The sequence below is a fragment of the Tursiops truncatus genome, chromosome 3, assembly GCF_011762595.2.
Source record: "Tursiops truncatus isolate mTurTru1 chromosome 3, mTurTru1.mat.Y, whole genome shotgun sequence".
Classification (NCBI taxonomy): Eukaryota; Metazoa; Chordata; class Mammalia; order Artiodactyla; family Delphinidae; genus Tursiops; species Tursiops truncatus.
The window spans coordinates 57983169-58005134 of record NC_047036.1 but is presented as its reverse complement, the minus strand read 5'-3'; the positions used below and the strand labels follow the sequence as shown (position 1 = coordinate 58005134).

The window sequence follows — 21966 nt, the reverse complement described above, 5'->3', positions numbered from 1 at the left end:
ATGTGTGTGTGTCTGCCTGCTGAAGATGAATTGCATAACAGATCCAGCCAAATATTTTAGCCTAGGTATTGGCCCTATTAGAACTGTTGAGCTGAATTTTTCAGAACACAATTCATAACATTCCCCCCACTCCTCTGCTTCTTTTACTGTACAGAACGTGTCTTTTTTTTTTTTTTTCCTGTTTCTTAAAATCCAGACAGGAGCCCCCAGAGTGACCTAACCCTCTTTGTCATATGCAGTTTTCTGATTTATGGGAATCATGAAAGATTACTGTACTCCCTCTGAATGAAGGTCCTCACTGTGAAAGCCTCACAAAGACCACAGGCACGGACACTTGTCTGCTGCAGCTGGACCTCCTGGCCTTTGCAAGGAGCCATGCAATGTGCAGGCAGCAGGCAGCTTGGGCACACCTGGAACTCAGTGGGCTTTTTTTTTGCTAGGACACTTTTCTGGATTAGGGAGCTTTTCTGGGCTCTGTGTAAAGTTCACTGTAAACATTTGCTCTGTCTGTGTATGGTAAACATTTACAAACTCTTAGAGCTGGAGCATGGGAACTGAACAGAGATAGTCCAGAGATGAAGCAGCAGGACGCTCTTGGCAGCCCCCAGTAACTAGGGAGGGGCTGCAACCAACGCTAGGACTTTAACAGCTCAGCTGGAGCCGACTGGGCTCCATGCAGTTCATACGAGAGACACCAGAGCCAGACTCGGTCTGAACCCCCAGTCTGACCACGGCTGGAGTCGAGGCAAATAAAGGTCCAGGCAGAGACCTAATGAGTGTGTACAGGCATGGGGTGTGTTCCCTTGGATGCAATGTTTGCTTCTCCTGGGGGAAGAGAATTTCCTCCTCAGCTTTCTTTTGTTGTCTCTCCATTTCCCTGCTGAGCTTGGAGAGGGAGGGAAAGGAAGCAAGCAGTATGGGGTAGTGGTTCAGAGCACACGCTGTGAGTCCGGCAAGACAGGTGCTTTATTCCACGTCCACCATGGCGTTAACGAGCTTTCGTGGTCACAGGCAATGAGTACTCCTGGCCTCCCTGGGCTAGAGCCTAGCCCAGGTTGAACCAGAGGACTTAATTGTTTTCCTTACTACACTTACAGAACCTTGGCTTTTTTAGGCAGCCCAGAACAAGTGACAAAGCAGAATGGAGAAGAAGGTTCTCAGGAGAGAGAAGCTTTAGGACAGGGAGGCTGAGCTGAAAAACAGTGTGGTTCACTTGAGGTCTCTTGTGTTTGACATTTTTTTCTTGGACTTTTTTTTCTGCATTGTAATTCCCTTCTCCCCCCACCCACCCCCAGAACTTTAGCAGTGTCTGCTTTTCAGGATACCTTAGTGAGTGGTGTCTTGAGGGATGAAGGAAGAGTAGATGGGTTCAGAGTTGGCAGAAGTGGTACCGAGTGAGGACAGCAGCTTCAGGAGACAAGAATGATGCCTGGGAGCCAGGAGACAGCAAAGAACGAGGGCACGGTGTGAACTATCTCAGGACCGAGTGGGATATCAACCCCCTTCTAGAAAGGATACTGGAGAAAATAAGGAAGGGGTTACGGGGTGGATCTGGGCTGCCACAGTAAGTTAGGTGTGGAAAGATCAAGCCAATGCATCTGAACATTAAGGACCTCAGAAAACTAGACGACCTGGCAGTTATCAGGGAGGCAGATACTTGGGTTGCATTATTAGCGCATGACCTGGTGATTAGATGTTCTTAGAGCTTCTCCTTAGGATGTTGGGTCAAAGGTTATGGAAATTCCTTGCATCTTTTTCGTGCCTGCCCAAGGAAGGGCGTGGCCCCCGAGATCCGTGTAGTCTTTTCAAGGTCCTCAGGGGCAGTCACGCTGTCAGAGTCCATTCTGAGCCATTCCCAGCCACTCCTCCCGGGCCTCCCCCAACTACTCAACCACTGTCATCTCTTCCTCAAGCCACTATACCTGGTTCTAGAACACGTTAAGTGGAGCATATGGTGTATCCCAGGGAACCCCCATTCCCACATCCTGGTCCAGCTCCCAAGTTTGCCCCGTGGCATTTTGAAACTCCAACCACTCTATGTCTGCACTCTCCGAGACAGAGCATGAAGTGGATCAAGGGAGAGGTATGCGAGGACCAAATAAAAGGCTCCCTGAGGAGAGCTTGCCTCCACACCCTGCCTGTGTCATTCTGATCGCTTCACCTGGAGAGAGAAGAAAAATCCAGTTCCGGGGACCTCTGGATGCTGGTTCCTTTCACAATCCTCCTTGGGAGCTAGGAGAGTTAGCAACTGCCAGGTAACGGACCTTATGCAGCCTTGTGCTCTAGTGCGCAGCAGCAGCAGAGGTCAGCAGCGGCAAGGAAAGGCGAGGTGGTCCCCAGGAGCTACTCACTTCACTCTGCAGTCCCATGGCTTAGATCTGCTCCTGGAACATATGGTAATTGCCCAGAGGGGAGGCGTGTGTACAATCACCCAGAGGAAAAAAATCAAGGCCAGCTGGGACAATCGACCTTGGTCTAGTCTAAGTGATTAGCATACAGGACGCACCTCGAAGGTGCTCCAGGCTACTTGCTTGAGTGAAAATGGACAACAAGCCTCTAACCCGGCTTAAGGTGTAGACAAGCACTGGCAAAGGTGTTCACCTCTTCTTCCTTCGGCTCGTGTGTTGTTTAACACATGGAAAAGCAGTGCCGTTCCCTGGAGAAACAAAAGCAGCTCAGCTTGCTGGGTTGACACCCAAATGGACAATTTTGTAAATTCGCTTGAAAATTGGCTCGCTCTTTCCTGACTTTTTCATAGGGATAGTGTTACAACAGGGCCATTCAACACAGAGTCAACCCTTTAAAAGGGCTTCAGGGAAGAGCCACTCATTTTCGTTTTTAATCATTACTTTATGGAGACTTAAAAGGGACAGGCCTCCTAGGGATGCTCCGGAACAACCTGTGATGAGAGCTCAGCTCCAGCACAGCCCCGTTGATTCATACTCTGGGCTCCAATCACCCTGTTGATGGACTGAAATGCGCGCAAAATACAACACAGAATGGGCTGTCAGCTGGGGTATACCCATCTTCGTGTTGTAGGCAATACATTGTATTTGCAAAGCTTGTAGCTGTAACCAAAGTTCCCCCCAAAATAAAAAGGTGAAATTATCTGAATTTCCCTCACACGCAACATCTTATCTATCCGTAGACTCTGTAGCCTTGCCTTCAAAACAGCCCCAGTCACTGTCATCGTTAGGCTGACTTTTGCAAAAGCCTCCCCGCCTCCACACTTGCCCCAACCAAATCAGTAGATTCTCCAACAGGAGCCAGAATAAACTTCGACAATGTAAGTCAGCCCGCGTCCCTCTTCTGTTCAGAACCCACCAATAGCTTCGCATCTCACTCAGTAAAATCCAAAGCCCTTAGTTGGGCCCATGAGGCCTAGCTAACTCTGACCTTCTCTCTTACTGGTCTGGCCTCATTGGCTTCCTGACAAGTCCTTGAATATGAACAAGTCTACCCCAGGGCCTTGGCACTTGCCGTGCTTTCTCACTAGCATGGCTCCATTATTTCCTTGTAGTCTCTGGTAAAATGGCATTTTTGTCATGGAGGCCTTTGATACCCCCAGTCACTCCTTATCCATCCTGCCCTGTTTTCTTTATATTATTTATCATCACTTGACATATTGCATGAGTTTGTTCATTTGTTTATTGTCAGCCTTTCTGTGTGAGCAGGGAGTTTTCTTTTGCCCACAGTGTCCCTAGTACCTAAAACAATTCCTGGCCCAGAGCTGGAGCTCACCAAATATTGATTGGATGGAGTAAATTCCTGGGTCTTCCTGTCCTTACCATCAGCTGGAAACAATGCCCAGTAAGGCGGTAAGTGATGAAGGGTTTGCTATTAAGAAGAAATGATCAAGACGGTCAGAGGTTTTTACAGAATAAACAAACCTAAGAGAAACATTAATAAAAAATTAAGGAAAAAAGAAAATAAGCAGAAAGAGATCCTGGATCTGGTGCACCCATTGACTGGGCCAGAGCCAGGCCAGATTTGTTCACTTCAGTTGCTGAAATCTGGTTCATGTCACAAGCCAACCTAGACATCTATTTTGATACACATATTATATGTCTCTTGGCATGCAGAGTACTCATATCACTTACCAGATTTATTATGGAAAGTAGTGTGAAATGCCTCCTGCCATATGGGAAAAGAGGTGAAAATGCTGACATTTGTCTCTGAGCCAATTTCACAAAAGTTTAGAGTTTCAGACTTTTTTTTCCTCCTGGGCGTGGTGGCTCTCTCTTATCAAACTTCTATTCCCCGAGTAGCCGTAAAGACACGTCTGTGTATCTGGAGGTATTTTAATACTCAAAGCACCATATTCTGATGTGTATAAAACTTGACATTTTGGTCCAGCTGTGACGAGAAGAATTGAAAAGGCTCTCTTTGCCCTGTTAATTGCCTGTCTTCCATAGTTCGCTTTATTTAGCTTCAGTGGGCTTAGGGATGGGCTTGGGGGGAGGGGTGGGGGCCTGACCCATTCAATATACAATCATGGAGCCCACCATGAGCCCAGCCCAGGCCCCGCACAGGGAGGCCGTCGTAGCAATTGCTGCTTCTACCAGCCGCTGTCCTGCGACCTTAGGAAAGTCTCAGTCTCTCTAAGCCTCACCACCCACTCTGCTAGCTACCATCCTCTCACCTAAACTGCCGCAGGAGCCTTCCACCTGTCTCCCAGTCTCCCCAGCTGCCAGTGGAGAGCTCATAGTACCTTCCGCATGGGGCCATGGAGTTTAGAGGAGATGGTCCATTGAGGTGCTTTAACGTTGTGCTAGCCCAGAAGTTCTCTATAAAGTTTTACTGGGGATTATCATTACCTTTTATTATGATTAGAGCTCATGCTCCAGTGGGCCTCTTTTATTGGGAGTTGACAGATCTCTTCCCCCTAGATGGAGTTCTTCTCGAGATTCTTTTTTTTTTTTTTTGCGGTACGCGGGCCTCTCACTGCTGTGGCCTCTCCCGTTACGGAGCAACAGGCTCCGGATGCGCAGGCTCAGAGGCCATGGCTCATGGGCCCAGTCGCTCCGCGGCATGTGGGATCTTCCCGGACCGGGGCACGAACCCGTGTCCCCTGCATCGGCAGGCGGACTCTCAACCACTGCGCCACCAGGGAAGCCCGAGATTCTATTTTTGATTTAAGTGAGTCACTGTGGCTAGGGAAGTCGTCATTCTGAACTGCATGTTACGTGCATTTTTTAGGTGGTACTTGTACCCAATGCTGCCTGACAGGGATGTTGGGGAAACACATCCCCATGCTGTGCAATGGGCCTGAATCTCAAACATTTTTCTTTCCAAATTGTCTCACAGCTACTGTCACGAGGTCAGATCAGCAGAAATGAGCAGCTGCTTCTCAAACCCATATCTCACCTTCAGCCCCCAAGCGCAGCCTAGATTTCCTGCAGCAGAACGTGGTCTCAGCCCTCGGAAGAGTGTGTGTGTTGTGCCTAATGCTATTGAGGAAAAGAACTTAGTAAACATCTTTGGAGAGGACCTTCGTTTCGTTTGTGCTAACCTGACATTAGACCACCATCCCAAACTCAGCACCAACACTTCCACAACGCCAAAGGCTTAGGTAGTTTCTTCAGAGATGGCCATCTTAACATACCCATTCTGACCCCTACAGATGGAAAAGCTCACAGGACTGAAGGTGCCCGAGACCCCACCTGTACTCCTCACCCTTCCAAAGGATGTAGGACGGAAATGTATCTTTATCTGTTCTCTCCTGTTTACTGGGCACCCATGGTGTACGAGGCACATGTGGGTTTGCTCCACACTGAGACCTACAGGAATACAGCTTGTGCTCCTGGTGTCGCAGCCTCGTCAATAACCAGCAGGCTTTCCAAGTGGTCATTACACACATGGATTCTATCCCTTCATCTATCCCCAGGTGGTGGTTTGCTTTTGTTTACTCTCATGCAGATACCTCCAGCCTTCTTCCGCTTGCAGTGGTAACTATGTTCAGAAGGAAAATGCCCTCCTTAGCACGAAGCAAGAGTCTGTAATTTTTCCAGAAAAGTCTTGTTCATCTTCAGTGATGTTATAGGTAATTAGAACCATGTAGTCATCACAAAACCACTAGAGTTTGCAGAAGGTAATTGTTTATGAAGAACAGTGCAGTTTTGTCTCTTTTATACAGATAGGATCAATCGGTGCTAAAGTTTTCCATGTATATGTGTTGTTGGGTTATCCTAAGACTTCAGGTCCAAAATATACATCTTAACCATTATTTTGAAAAAACTGACTTTAAAGATTTCATATGCCTTGACTTTCTTTTTTTTAATCTAGTGACTGAACATATTTCAGCTTCTTCTCGATGACTCAGTGTCATCAACGTCAGCGTGTATAATTTTACCGCATGACGGATAAAGCAATGACGTCAGGGCCTGGGGAGTTATGAGCTGCGCTGGGAAAATTCCTAGGTAAATGTCTTGGGGGTCTTAGATTTATTGAGCTCTACCAGTTTTTCTAATGATTTCCTAGATGTCAGACCTTTCCATGTCCCTGTCTTGCTGTATTTGTCTCTAAAAACCTTCCCCCACTCCCATCCTCTTATTCAAGGACGACTTTTGAGCGTTCACTACATGCCCGCGGGGGGGTAAGAGCTGGTCGCATGCAGCCGCCATGCTAGCAGAAGAGGCAAATAATAAACAAGGTCACAATTCTAATTTGCTTTGGTCTGGGAGAGTGAATAATCATACTTAGGGGAGTGACACATCAATTAAGGAGAAACAGGATTTCAGAACATTGCACGCTCAGTCCACCTCTGTTCACTTCCGAGTGACCCCCAAGCACTGGGATTGTTGCTTTCATGGCTCTCTGAAAAGGTGGAGTTTCTGTATTCTCACAGGACACTGAGGATAATATGGAAAATGACTCAACATCACTAGAACTTGTTTTCTGACATTCTGCCGAAGGGCCCTTTGCCTACAACTTAAAATTGAAGACAGCATGGCTGGCATCTGAGAGTCTAGAGATTCCAAACACGCCTCCGGGCCTGCTCTGCCGTCCTCCTCAGATTTGCTCTAACTGCCGAGCCCCCTCTCCACGTGGATGCCTCATAGCATCTGAAGTTTAACTTTCCACTCCGCCCCTCACCCTTGCCTCCCCCAACACTCTCTTCTTCTCGTATTCCCCATCTTACCAAGTAGTGCTGTGAGCAGATTTGTTCTGTCTATTGGAGAGCAAGCTAAGACGTTGAGATGCCACGGTTTAGGCAACAACCAAGAGGACTGCAGAACAAGATTCACAGCTGCCTCCGCAAAGGCAAGGGACTACGGGTATTTATAGAATAACGAATAAAGAAGCAGTGTGGGCTCAGGCGTGGGGACCTTGGGGAGAGGTGCAATAATATCACTCTGCTCAGGGGTAACTAAGCTCCAGGCCTCTGCAGGTTCTAAATGGAGGTGCTTAGCACGCCCTGAGGGTGGAGTTTTCAGCCTCGTTTCAGTTTCTGACGTCAGAAGGTCACGGAGCGGACATTCACACATGCCCAGTTGGAGGGTCGTGGTCCTCTCCAGTCTTATTCAGCTCAGCTCCAACCAGACACAGCTGACTCCAATTCCTGGAAAACAACTCAGGCAAACATTTTCTTGTCTAGGCCACCTGCCTCTTGGAGGACAGGCAAGTCTTCAAAGGAACTTGATTAGTGAAAGCAGGGGAAATGGATTTGACTAATTATTACCCATTGTTTCATAATCTTCCAAAAGTCAAGGAATTATTCTCAAGTTCTCTCCTCATACCCCACTTGCTGAAGCCCTACCCCACATCCAATTCACCAACTAAGCCTGGGAATTTTTATCTCAAAAACATGTCCCAGGGGCTTCCCTGGTGGCGCAGTGGTTGAGAGTCCGCCTGCCGAAATTTCCTTAAAAGGGGGGGAGAAGGAAATTATATGTAATTTCTATCATATTTTGTCATAAAAAAGTAACTGTTGGGGCTTCCCTGGTGGCGCAGTGGTTGAGAGTCCGCCTGCCGATGCAGGGAACGCGGGTTCGTGCCCCGGTCCGGGAGGATCCCACATGCCGCGGAGCGGTTGGGGCCCGTGAGCCATGGCCGCTGAGCCTGCGCGTCCGGAGCCTGTGCTCCGCAACGGGAGAGGCCACAACAGTGAGAGGCTCACGTACCGCAAAAAAAAACATGTCCCAAATCTGAATCAGATCATGATTCTTCCCTGCTTGAAGACTATCCGGCGTCTTGTTCTGCTCTCAAAAAAAAAATCCAAGCTCCCAACAATGCTTTCAAGGAAGGATAGGCTCCGTCTTGAATGATAGATCAGCCTCCTGTTTATGATTTTCACTGCTCTTACCATCTGCCCCTCTCCTGCCAGGCTCCAACCACACTGGCCTTCTTTCTATTCTCCCCACTTATGTCTTGGGCCAATAAACTGTATTTCCTGTGCTTGATGGCTCAGCCCCTGACCAGCCAGATAGCAGGTGCCTTCTTTTTATCACTGAGGTCTTGGCTTTAATGTTGCATCCTGTCCTTTTTCAGTAGGTTGGGCTGGGAACTGACATTCTACATCTCCAGCAAGCTCCCAGGTGATGCTGCTACTGCTGGCCTGTGGACCACACTGAATCCTGGTAGGCAACCAATAAATATTTGTTGTTGAATATGTCTTCCTTTCCTCCCACTCCCAGCTCTCAGGGGCATGGAAGAGCTAAGTTTCCAGCTTTGGGTGAGAGCAAGCCAGCTAGCATTGGAAGGTATTTCTGTTTCAAGAATTAAGGTTTGATGAGGCCTTCATTCTTTATCAAAATGCCCAAAGAGTGATAGTCTAGTCTATCTGAAATGACTGATGACAAGATCAGTTACTGTTTTCAAGTGGGGTTTGGTTTGTTTGTTTGTTTTTAAAGTTCTCCTGATTTAGAGTTTACATCATTCCTTGAAGTAAACCTTTTCAAATACGATACTGGTTGGAATTGAGAGGAACAAGGGCTTCCCAGCCAACTCTTTATTTACTGTAGCTACCTTCCCCATAAACACAGCCTCAGAACATGGGTGTTATGCCAGTGAGAGTTCAGACACTAAATCTGAGCTTGTTCTTCAACTTTCTGTTTTGTAAATCTACATGAAAAACTAAACAGATCACAGCTGGGGATACAGCTTTCTTTGTGAATGAAACAGAGACCATACCTTCCTTTTATGAGATGGCTATGCAATATTGTCACAAATGCTTGATACGTGCCTACTATATGCAAGGATTTTAAGACAAGGCCACTGCCTTTTGAGGTTATTACAATTTAGGTGAAAGGCACAGATATCCATACCAAGTTGATAAATCAAAGCAATATAGAATTAATAACCTACCATTTTGAAGGCAAGGACCTAGAGCATCTGAACTAAGGATCTTTCCAAGTCCATGATATGCCACTCCGCGTTCAGCACTAAATGAATGGTATAGACCAGTGCATGTCAAACTTTAAGGTGCAAAGAATGCCCTTATTAAAAAATAAATTCAGATTCAGTGGACCTGGGTGGCACCATAGTACTTGTAGTTCTAACAGGCTCCCAGGTGATAGCAATGCTGGTGGTATGGGGACCACACTTTTCATTGCAAGGGGATAGAACAGTGCTACTCAAAGTGTGGTCACCAGATACTCAGGTGCCTCCCCAGACCCACTGAATCCGAATTCATGGGGAACGGGGCTCAAGAATGGTGTTTTAACCAACTCTCCAGGTAATTCTTATGCATTCTAAAGATTGAGAAGTCTTGGTTACAGACATTAAGTGCTTAGGGGCCAGATGTGTTGAATTCAGGATACAGGTCCTTTCCCCAGCAATTAGCCCCTAGGATGGTATGAGGCCTCGGACTTTTCAGGGACTGTTAATTCAGTACCAAGTGGCCTGGTTTGGCTTTTCCAACATAAGCAGGCAGAAGACTGGCCAGCAGCCCTCACTAGAGACTGATGCACCCTAACGTGTGGTTAGGTACAGACTAGATCAGACCAGAGAATAGTGGCCAGAAAGAAGCTGTGATTTAGCCAGATTGATGACTATTCTTATTGTAATACTCATGAGAAACAGAGACTGTAATGGATTTAGCAGATGTGGACACCCTAATGCCAGAGAGTCTCTCTGCCTGAAAGGGAATTGTAATCATCCAATATATTTCCCCATCCTCTGGCCTGAGATTGAGTTGTCACAGGCTCCCAGACACTGCACGAGGCGCCCCAGATGGTACTGGCTGACACACTCTGAGCGTGTCATTATGAACACATGCAAACCACATGAGGGCAACTAGCTTCTGGAGGCAAGATGCAAGGCACCACCCCTCCCCCAAGGTCCCAAAGACACTGCTGGGAGGAAGAGAGATCAGTGGGACCTCAGGTGCTGGGAGGTCTTGGGAAAATGAGGACCCATGGGAAACCCCTAGGGAGAGGGAGGTAGGCAGGCATTGGGAAATTTCTCTAACAATGAATTAATGTGAGAGCAAAATGTATTCAAGTTCTGGTACTTTCTCTTTTTCTCTCAAATTCAACACCCTCTGACTGTTTGGTTTAGGAAGCATTGTTTTTGGAATTAGAGTAGAACCATTAAGTTTTTATTTTAGCAGAAAATTAAAATACTTTTATTTGTTTGTTTGTTTATTTATTTAGCAATGGTATAATGATTTTGTCCAGCTAGTAAAAATAAAACAAAGACTAGCTTGGAATCAATAGACTCCTTGGACAATTAATTTTCTTTGATCTAATTGATTTCGCACGTCTAAGAAGCTCATTAATCAGGATTCGTCGCCGACCCTGACTTTGGAAACTGAGCCTGACTTTGGAACTGAAATCCAGTTCTGGAAGATTAACAACAAGCATGTCTGCATCATGTCAGAATTATCCTGACTCCTTGAATGAAGAGCGGCCCTTTCTACTCTCTGACTTGCTATGAATTCTACTGTTGTAGCTTCAGTTTAAAGTTCGGAATTCCATTAAGATACAAATAGCTCTAGAATGGGTGACACCTTTAAATGTCCCAAGTGAGGCCTTTTGCTAGGAGGAAGGGAGAAATCACAAGGGCCCAAGGGGCCCACGGGCACCATGACAGAAGAATAGCGCTCAGAAGTCTTGAGACAAACCTAGTTTTTCTATTTCCAGACTGACTGTTGCTAGGAAGGTGTATGACTTTAGGAAAGTTACTTAATGCCTCTTAGGAATGAAGTTTCTCCTCTGACAGATCATGATAATACTTATCCTACATCTTATCCCCCAATCAAGGCCACTGAGAGAATAGAGGGGAATCATAGATTTGAAAGTATTTTGAAAACCCAAGACTCTTACAAATCTGAGCTGTTATTTTCTAAGGTAATTTTCTTGTCTTGTGCAAGGTAGAGCTGACCTTTTGAGGATGAACAAGTACCAACCAGTAAACTGGAAGTGAACTGATGCTTTTAAAAGGCAGAGTGTTGTCTACAAACAGTACATGCATTCTTGGGAGATCTTGTCTCCTTTAAGACACAACAAAACCCAGTGGTTAAACTGCCAATCATCCAGGAAACTGAGTGACTCTGGGTTTGCACTAACAGCTGCTTCAGATAGAAGACGTTCTGTGGCACTGTCCCAGTAGCCCACACTAGCCCACTGATAGCCTTGAGTTATTTTGGTTTGTTTGAGTCTTGGCTTTTATGGGATCTTAACTGGCTTCCTTTCCAGAACTTCTTCACTGTGTGCAAAAAGCTTTTCCTTTAAATTGCCTATTGAATTATTTCAGGTGTCAGAATCAGAGGGAGACAGCCCTGGAAATGATAAAGATTAAAAAAAAAAGTCTTTGATCGCGTTAGCCATTGCCCCCCAGACCTTGTGAAGATGGATTTATGAGACTCCAAATTCCCCCAGTCAGACCATGGATTATATGTGCAAACGGAGGACAGGGCATGAAGAGTACAAGAAGCATGTCTAACAGAAAGATATTTCCACCTGGAAGAATGGCTGTGTTCCAGCCTATTCCTCTTGGATTTGTTGATTGGATTTGCTCTTGCATTTAAGGCAAATCAGCATATATGCTAGTTAGTGGTGTCAGGCGCCTCAGAATTGGAATACTGCTCGAGGAAAGGTTGGCCAAGAAATAAAAGCACCTTCTCGAGGGGTTTAGTCCTACTGGACTGAAAGAACATTTACATGTTCAGCAGAGCCAGAAAAGAAAGTGAAAGCTCTATATGTCTAAATTTCACTACTAGGATGGGAGATTCAGATATTTAAGCATTTCCACACACCAAAGAGACCCTGGGCTCAGGAGCTCTTTGGAAAAAGTACCTGCATACAAAGGTGTGTGGCCACAAATCCAGCACCTCTGGTCCCACCTGAACACAATAGACATGGAATAATCTTCCCAGATAAATCATACAGCTGCCCTACTTATTAGAAGGTGGCGCCCCTGGCATTGCCATTAGTGAGTGTGGGTGGGCCCGCCAGCCCCTGTCGGGAAGACTTCTTTCCACACTGCACGTGCCAAGATCGTGCTTCCATTTGTAGCTCTAGCTGTTATTGCAGGGCCAGTGCAGCTGGTGGCATGAAAGTGTGTCTGGGGTCGCCTAGCATTTGGGAAAAGTCACCTAACCCTGGAGGGCCTGACAGGACCTGGGTAAGGGCCAGTGGAGAGGAGGCATGCAGTGGACAGCTAAGGACCACTGCTCTAGACCGGGGATGGTCAACTGAAAAGGCTACGGAGCTCAATGTGATGCGGAATCCCAGATTGGATCCTGGAACAGAAAAGTGGAAGAAATGGTGAAATCCGAATCAAGTCTGCAGTCTAGTTAATAGTCTTACACCAATGTTAAGGTCTTAGTTTTGACGAAGGCATGGCAGTTACGGAAGCTGTTAACACCAGGGGGAGCTGAGTGAAGAGGGTATGGGAAATCTCTGACCTATTGCTGCAATTTTTCTTTAAGTATAAAATTGCTGTAACCCTAAATGTTAAAAGTCTTTGGGGGCTAGCATGTAACTTGGAGGGATGAAATGGGCCAAACTGGGACAGTCACAAACTGGCCAGCTATTGTCTCTAGGAATGCCCACTGGTCACCTCTAGCCAGTTGTTGCCAGGTGGAAATGCAGGCCCCAGTTTATAGATTTTCTGAGTTTTCAAAAGCATCCAAAAAATCTGTGTGTGTGTGTGTGTGTGTGTGTGTGTGTGTGTTCCTGATTTTAAAACAATGGCAAAAATGTAAAAACACTTTAGGGACAAAGTAAATACAGCTGCTGTGTGAGGAGAGCAGCCCCCGTGTGTGACCTCTCTTCTGGGCACCAGAGGAGTAAGTGTACAAGAGAATGAGCCCAGGAGCTTTACAAATGCAGATTCCTAGGGCCCAGCTTAGAGGTTCTGATTATGTAGATTTAGGGTCAAACCCAGGACTCTGCATTTTTATTAAAACCAAAATGTATCATAGGTGATTTTGACACAGAAAATTTGTAGGTTACACTCCGAGAAATTTTTTTTGTTTTTAAGTCTTATTGGATTTGTTACAATATTGCTTCTGTTTTATGTTTTGGTTTTTTGGCCCCGGAGGCATGCAGGATCTTAGCTCCCCACCAGGGATCAAACCCGCATCCCCTGCATTGGAAGGCGAAGTCTCAACCACTGGACCACCAGGGAAGTCCCTGAGAAACATTTCTTAAAGGAATGAAATTCCTTTTCCTTAGCTTCTTCACTCTTTTAATTCAACCTCTTATACTTTCTGTCTTCAGTGATACAACTTCAAGGCCAGCATTAAAATGTAGTCCCAGAACTGTGCTGTCTGGGACTACAAGTGGCCAGTGAGTACTTGAAATGCAGGTTCTAGGTGGAAAATACACACAGGACTTCAAAGACTTAATACAAATTTTAAAATGTAAAAGATCTTATTAATAAATGTTTAACATTGATTAAATGTTGAGATGGTAATATTTTAGATATATTGGATTAAGCAAAACATCAAAATCAATTTCAGCTGCTACTAGGAAATACAGTTGCATATGGGGCTCACATTTATGACTCACATTATATTTCTAATGGATGGTGCAGGTCTAGGAAACTGGGGTGAAGAGGGATGTTTTCCCCTCAAGCCCAAGTGCATGGACAGAAGGAGGGCTTAGTGTTCATATGTCCATAGCTCTGCCCAAATCAGCAGGACCAGGGATTTCACATTTGGAGACAGAGCTCTAGGCCAACGCTGTTCATGCCTCAGCATCCCTGCCTAGAAAGACAGGGGGAGGCAGCCAGCTGAGATTTGGGGCCCTTGGGTCCTGCCCATCTCTGCCTCTGCCACCAGACGCATGACCAAAAGCCACTCCCATAATCAGTGTATCACAGAAGGATGGGGCAAGTGCAGTTCATTGCAGGTACCATTTCTAAGCGATACGGGGAAAGCTACAAATTCTGGTAGGTGTTAAGCTGGGCAGAGATTAAGGCAATGTCCCTGATCTAGTCTCAGATTAAGAAATGGTATTTTCAGAAGACACCTATGAGGAAGTTTTAAAAACTTTTCAGGCTGATGTTAGAGTGAGTCATTCAGTGAAGAAAAGGTAACAAAATATGGTCACTGAGGGAGAACAGGAATCTCACCCCCAAAATGACAAAGTAGGATTACAAAATCCCGTTAGTGGTTTGGGTTGAGCAGAAGGGCTCAAACCCTATTTTCCATTTCTTTTCTTCATCAGATGGCCAAATGCATTGCGTCAGCGCTTTCCAGTCTTAATTCTTTAAAAACATCTATGTGCTTCAAGACAAATTTTATCATGTGTTTCTGATTCATTTATATGTAACAAATCAAAATGCCATTTTGTAAGAACCATTTGATGTCCCAAAGTACTCTTGATCTCCATTAATAATCCTGTTTTCTTCCAACCTGAAGGTCCTGTCGGGTCTATACAGAAACCTGGATTCGGGTCTAAGTCAGAACTCACACAGTTCAAATAGTCTTACAGCTTGGCACGATGAATTTTACTGATTCAGTTTTAAAGAGATGCCCCAGAACCTACACCTACCTGCTCGGTGGGGATCCTTTTCCTGCTCTTACCTGCCTGAGTCATGTGTATCGATCTTTGTTGATTTTTTTTATTAGTATCTCTATCCAGCATCTTTTTTCCTTTGGCAATTACTTCTCCCTTCCCTATCTGAAACTTTTCTCTGCAAGCCCTCAAGCCCCAGCTTCTGTTCTCAGTCTCCAGAGCTCTAGCCATTCTCTGCTCCTCTGCTCTACCTGCTTCTCATGACATTCAGCCTTCACTTCAAGTTAACTTCCTGCTTGTAAATTTCTGCCTCTACCCCAGGGTAGCTTCCCATCTGCCTCGATTTTGTTGCCCAAGGTTTTGCACATGTCCTTCAGGTTATCCTTCCTTTTATTCCTCTCCATTCTATCCACGAGACCTCAAGGGTGGGAAATCTACAGAGGACCTATATTTCTGACCTGGATATCCCACACTTGCAACAATCAGCCCCCTTGCAAAAAGGGCTGCGTGTTACTAGAAATAGACATGAGCCTGGACCCTGGACCTACTGACCTGGCAGCACATTCTGATAGCTTGGTCTCTTTCTCTTCATTTGTTAATGAGAAGGAAACAAAAAATAATGCACCAGTAATAAGTACTGCTTTGATGACCTTGAATTATGAGGACAATTCAGGAAACGTCATTTTTATCAGACAGAAGTGCGAGTAGTCGATATAGTCTCAGTTAGACCTGATGGTTTTAACAGACACCGGATTACAAGTTTGTCTTCAGGATTTCCATTGCTTACCACATTGGTCCATTTGGTCTCTCAGTCTCCCTATTCAGAGGACAATTTTCCCAAGACGCTTAGAACTCTGCACTGCAGCCTCTTGCAGGTGGTCCCAAACCCTATCTATATACACACGATTCCCAACTTGCTCCCTCGGGACCTGCCTTGGAGGAGATGAGAGCTCACCTGAGCCTAAGAGTCAGGAAGGTCAAGCATTGAGGCTTGGATGCCTCAGCTCACTTCTACAACTAACCATTTACAAATGAAGACACATGTATTAGAACCATGAAAATAAACAGGTCAAAGACTAGAAATTAGAAGGGAGAGGAGAGAAGCACATTTCCTCACAGCAATCAGAGGAGAAAGAGAGAGATGTTGAGTTTTATAGTTTTCAGTGTCTGACCAGGGCAGCTTGTGAGTTCTTTGGTAGAGACCTGTTTTCTCCTGACAATAAACTCTCAGGGGTTTTTGTTGAATTGATTTTTATATAAATGACAAGACAGAATGAAAGTGCCTTATAGAAGATGTAGAAATGATTTTCTTATAGCCGTTTCTTCCACTGACCTGCAATAGACACCAAGGGCAAGCTGTTTATTAAATCGTAACTCAGTGAAGATATTTCTTTGGGGAGTTTCGCTAATGTGGTCCAGACCCGTAACTTTCAGGTGATTTATCTTGACATACAGCTAGAGCTCAGACAGCCTAGAGGAATGGGTGGTTAGCACGACTCAGAGACGCTCACTCTGAAGAACTCGTTTTTTCTGCTGACCTTTACGTAGAACCTTGGAGACTGGTCCACGTGTTGGAAAGCAAAGCGAGCCATATGCTCTGATGTTCAGGTGTTAAGGCTGAAGTCTTATCATGAGATAAACATTTCTTCATTGTGAAGGTAGGAATATCCTACCTTTCCCTGGTTTTAGGCTAAAAATCCCACCTATGTATACAGTTAGGGCCAGAATTTATATTGGGCAAATAATTATCTAAAAAATTATCCCATTGAAGCTTGAGGCTTCCCACATAAAATGAGGTTGGATCAACTCTGGTCTGGAAATTTTTAAAGGCAGGTATCTGTTGCAACCATAAAATAACAGTCCTATGGTACACTCAAAGGGAGCATATTGAGCTACGAAATGTACTCTCATTTATTTATGTCTTTTAGATGGAGACCTCTTCAGCGACAGAAATGGTAGAGAAAAGCCAGTCTGCATAGCCCAAAGGAAAGGCTCAATGACAGAAATTACACCAAATAATGCCTTTCCTTTGAAATCACGGCCCAGAATAAAGGGTTAACGTCAAAGAAGACCTTTCTAGCTATTATCTCAGCTCACGAAGATTCCAGTCCCTGGGTAGCACTGTTGGTATCAGCCTGTATCAGGCTGTGTATCATGTTGGTCGATAGCAGCCTCCATTTCTCGAGCACGGATGAGTTAGGTGAGCTTGTCACAGCGCGTCAGCAGCCTAGGAGCCAGTGTTTGACATTGGAAATAATCACCAAGGTTCGGGAGAGAGACGACACCATAATCTCAGGGCTCCATGTGGAACCGCAAATCTGGTTACTTCTCTAGGTGTTACTTCTCCAGGTGCCAAAGCAGTTGCCAGTGTCTGGCCTAGAGCAGTGAATATTTGTGGAGTCAATAAATAAATAAATGCCAACGAGCATAAGATCAAGCGGAAATTCTGCGGCTGGACCCAGTGATACCAGCTTGATAACCGTGCTAACAGGAGGTAGGGTGTGATCCATGACTACAGAAAACAGGGGAAGACTGAACGAAATGGGGTTCTGGAATTCTGAGAACCTTGAGATCCTCATGACAAGAAGACAGAACCAAACCAATGGGTGGGACCTGTGCACAGGCCAGTCAGGTGGAGGTGCTCCTGCTTGTAGGACCAGAAGAAGCCAATGGCCCTTCAGCCATTCTACTTTCTCTTCCCAGCAAGGCTTGCCAGGGTGCCCTCCTTGTCCTATTTGGGAGTGTTTTCCCCCTTCCACTGTCATCCATAAGTCAGGTGAACAAGGGAAGGGTGTGAGAGACCCTCCGAGCCCAGTGGTTCTCAGAGCTTTAAGAAAATACCAGTGCCCAGTTCTCACGCCAGAGGTTCAGATTTAATTGGTCTGGGTGACCCACCAGCATTGGTATTTCTTTTTCTTTTCTTTTCTTTCTTTCCTTTTTTTGTCGTACGCGGGCCTCTCACTATTGTGGTCTCTCCCGTTGCGGAGCACAGGGTCCGGACACGCAGGCTCAGCAGCCATGGCTCACGGGCCCAGCCGCTCCGTGGCATGTGGGATCTTCCCAGACCGGGGCACGAACCCGTGTCCCCTGCATCGGCAGGTGGATTCTCAACCACTGCGCCACCAGGGAAGCCAGGTATTTCTTTTTTAAAGGTCTCCAGATTATTTTAAAGTGCAGCTGGTGTTGAGAACCATGCTGGTCAAACATTAAACCCTCACCATCCTCCAGCACGTACTGACTTCTTCACATGAGGGGTTTAGGTGCACGTGAGCCGTCTCATCTCCCTCCTTTGAGAAATCAGAAGGGTTCTGTTCTCACTTACCCTATTCACTTGGAAGGATTGCAGAAGATTGCAATACTATACACAGGATGACTGAGGGATGACTTAGCTGCTGCAAAGGATGTTTCCAGTGATAAGATAGCATAATTTCAAAAGAACACTATGACTTGACAAAGATGTTTTCATGCAATATTGTTACACAACTGTAAATTAATGCCTTAAGCCAGTTAATACTCTCACCACCCAAATATAAACAGGAACAAATGATAACTACCTAAAACTAAAGCTAAAAGAACAATGAACACTCACGAGTTATCAGTGAGACTGCTGTGGTCTCACCATGGACTCAGGCCTGACCACGCTGCTCCAGCCCACAGATCATACCTCCATCCTGTGCCATGCCCAGCATCAAATCATCCCTCTGTTATTTCAATGGGGTGATATTTTTTAAATGGCTGAACATTTAAAAAAATCCTTATAGAATAATTCTGGGGGTTACATGCTTTTGGGGTAAGGCAAATTAAAGAAGTAGGGAGAGGGCTCTTTCTCCCCAGCAGTGACGAGAAGGGGAATTGGGACACTTCCCAGTCTTTTTCCCAGATCAGATAGTTCCAGATTTTTTGTGTGTGATTGTATTCCCACCCTGTCTTCATTTGCCCAAAGTGAACAGTCCTCCATCCTTCAGTCCATTAAAAACCTCTCATCTGCAATTGTGTCATCCTTGACCATCTTCCCTAAATGTGCTAAACAGGGGATGGTCAGTGGTAGGCTTGCTCAATTAATATTTCCAAACAGTACAACCAAATTCTAAGAATACACCCAAAGCAAGAAACGTGCACTCACATTTGGAACACGAACTGGTTTCTCCAGGAAATTTTGGATGGGTTCATTCGAAAGATATAATATGGATAAGCATTTATCTTCTTTGGTAGCTGCAGAACATGACTATGTTCCTTGATACGATGTTTTTAGATGAGAGAGGTTTGAGTTCAGAGACCACAACCTCCCTCAAGTATATTCAGTAAAAGCCGGTAATCCATGGTTGGTCTCTAGGTCCTGTCTGGCTGGCAGCCTCTGCGTTGCTCTTTGCCCCCCACCTGCAGGACCAGTTCAGAGATGAGACAGACTGAATGAGCTAAGGCCCCCAGCTAGAACATTCAGTGGCATTACATTGGTTGGTGGAGAACATCCTTTACATGACTGAATTATAATACCCATAATTCTGCTTGCTCCCCTGTACCTGAGTGTGGCAGAGACTGGCTAGCTGGCCGCCATACCTGTTTCTTCTTCCTCCTGGACACATAGCTAGCTGGATACATGGCTAGATTTGCTGAGTTAATGGGGCCATGTGATCAATTCCTGACCAGTGGATTTTAGGCAGAAGCCATGCATCCCTTTCAGGTCTTGCCCATTACAAGCCTCCCGTGTGTGATTCTCTATGCTTTCCCCTCTCATCAGTGACCTTAAAAGTCATGTTTGATGATGGCAGAGACACAAGTTGGACAGTGCCTGGGTCACTGAGTCACTACTTGGAGGGGAGCTGCCTACCAATTAAGAATACTTGGTTCGACATGTAGGAGAGCAATAATAGATAAACTCTTACGAGTTGCATCGCTGTGACTCGGAGATTTATTACATCAGCAAGAGTTATCCTAAACATTACATTGAATTCTTTTCTGGTAATCTGTTGGGTTTCTCCAAGTCTCTAAGGACTAGGCCCCAGCATTGCTGTTACCACTGTCCCCTTGGACTTGGAGACCTTTCCTTACCCCAAGCTGGGTGACCTGAGCCTTGAGGTCTCCTATCCCTCTGCTAAACCCCCATTGGCCTGCCGAGAACCTCTTCCTTCAGGTTTCCTCATCACTGGTGTGAGCTGCCTTAGCAGATGTGATAGCTCAGTGCTTGTTCATCTTCTTTCCAGATTCTCCACTCATTTTTGCTACCTGACTTCCCCTGTCAAGTTGTGTCTCCTTGATCCCTGGATGCTTCTAATTCCAGGCTCTGACATCACCCAGTTGACTTCCTTTAATCACTGATGGGCATCACCTGCCCAAGCTCTAGGTCAGTGGTTCTCAAAGTGTGGTCAACAACAGCAACATCTTGGAGCTTGGGAGAAACTCATATTCTCAGGCTCCACCCCAGATCTACTCCAAATAACTCCAAGGGTGGAGCCCATGTTTTAACAAAGCCTCCAGGTGATTCAGGTGCACGTTCACGTGTGAGAACCACAGATCTAGAATCTGACTCTGAAGCATGGACCTTAGTCTTGTCCCCCCCAGGACCAGAGTTATCAAGAGGCTGCCCTGTCATGTTTTTACCAACAGCGGAACATGTCTGGAAGTTTCCCAGATAATCAGTGGGGCTCTTCGGATATCTCTTTGAAATCAAACCTATAATCCCTGTACCAAGACAGAGCATTTTGATTAAGTGCATGGCCCTAAGTTGAAGTGCTTTCCCAACATGAAACAAGGCTCTTCAAATCCTTTTTGTGTGTGTGTGTGTGTGTGTGTGTGTGTGTGTGTGTGTGTGTGTGCGTTTTAATACAGCCATCAGAGTTAGATCACTGCTAGAAAGCCGAGAGCCAGATCCATATTTTCTGGAAGAATATGCTGAACTTAAATCTCAGTGGGTTGCTGATGAGGTCACCTTCCATCTCTAAAGGGGATTTGATACTGACTAAAAAATGATGTTTAAGGTTGGAGAACTGACCCTGAAAACACCAATTTTCCTTTTTAAAACGTTTTTGTCAAACAGTGGTCCCAGGGGATAATAATTCAATGATGAACATCTTGGTTCCTTCAAAAAGGTCAACACAGTACAGAGTGGGCTGCCTTTGAGACTGGTTTTCTTACTAGAGAAGCTGACAACTTGGTGAAGATGAGATGCTACCATCTCCTTTCACGGCCTTAATTACTACAGGATGAGTTTATGCTGAGAGTTTGCAAGATTAGAAGCCACCTGGAGAAAACGATATCTGAACGCTAGCTAATCTCTGAAAGCAAGCTGTGAAGAAACTAAAAATAAATGTATTTTTAAATACACGAAAAAGTTGACAGACTCAAAGTGGAGAAAACTAGTCCACATTCTCACACACGTGGAAGAGTTGGATTTTCAATTGTGTTTTTTTAATTATTATTATTTTTTGCGGTACGCGGGCCTCTCACTGTTGTGGCCTCTCCCGTTGCGGAGCACAGGCTCCAGATGCGCAGGCTCAGTAGCCATGGCTCACGGGCCCAGCCGCTCCGCGGCATGTGGGATCTTCCCGGACCGGGGCATGAACCCGTGTTCCCTGCATCGGCAGGCGGACTCTCAACCACTGCGCCACCAAGGAAGCCTCAATTGTGTTTTAATGTTTGATAATAATTTCTAAATTATAATTTCTAACACGCAACAAAGCACAAAGCAAATGTTACTTTGTCTTTTTGTGGGTTACAGCCAGTGTTCAAAGTGTAGCCGGGGCCTCTCCATGGAGGTTACAGCCCCAAACAAGCCCCTCCACCCTGAGTCCCAGACTTTGCCTCTGTTGATGGTGCAGCGTTTAGCACACAGGGAGTTATAACATGTTCGACACTCGTTTCCCAGCTCTAACTGTATGACAAGAGCTGAGAAGTAAATATGGTTAGACCCGAGGGCTGGTGTTTTTGCACATGTTGGAGTGATGATACAGATTCCTATGAAAAGAAATCAAATAAACAACAAAGGTAAGCACAAAGAAAGACAGATAATGTCCAGCTTCTTTAAGACCTGCTCAGCAAATCTCAACCAGCCTCTTTAGAT

General features: G+C 45.6%; 1 long non-coding RNA gene across 1 annotated transcript in view; it reads left to right on the top strand.

The window, feature by feature from the left end:
• The window catches only part of LOC117311915 (uncharacterized), a 38081-nt gene extending 16509 nt beyond the window's left edge, over nt 1-21572 (top strand). The window contains exons 2-3 of the long non-coding RNA XR_004526129.2: nt 8491-8579; nt 16838-21572. This is a non-coding gene — a long non-coding RNA (uncharacterized lncRNA). The remainder of the gene's footprint in view (nt 1-8490; nt 8580-16837) is intronic.
• The last annotated feature ends 394 nt before the right edge of the window (nt 21573-21966 follow it).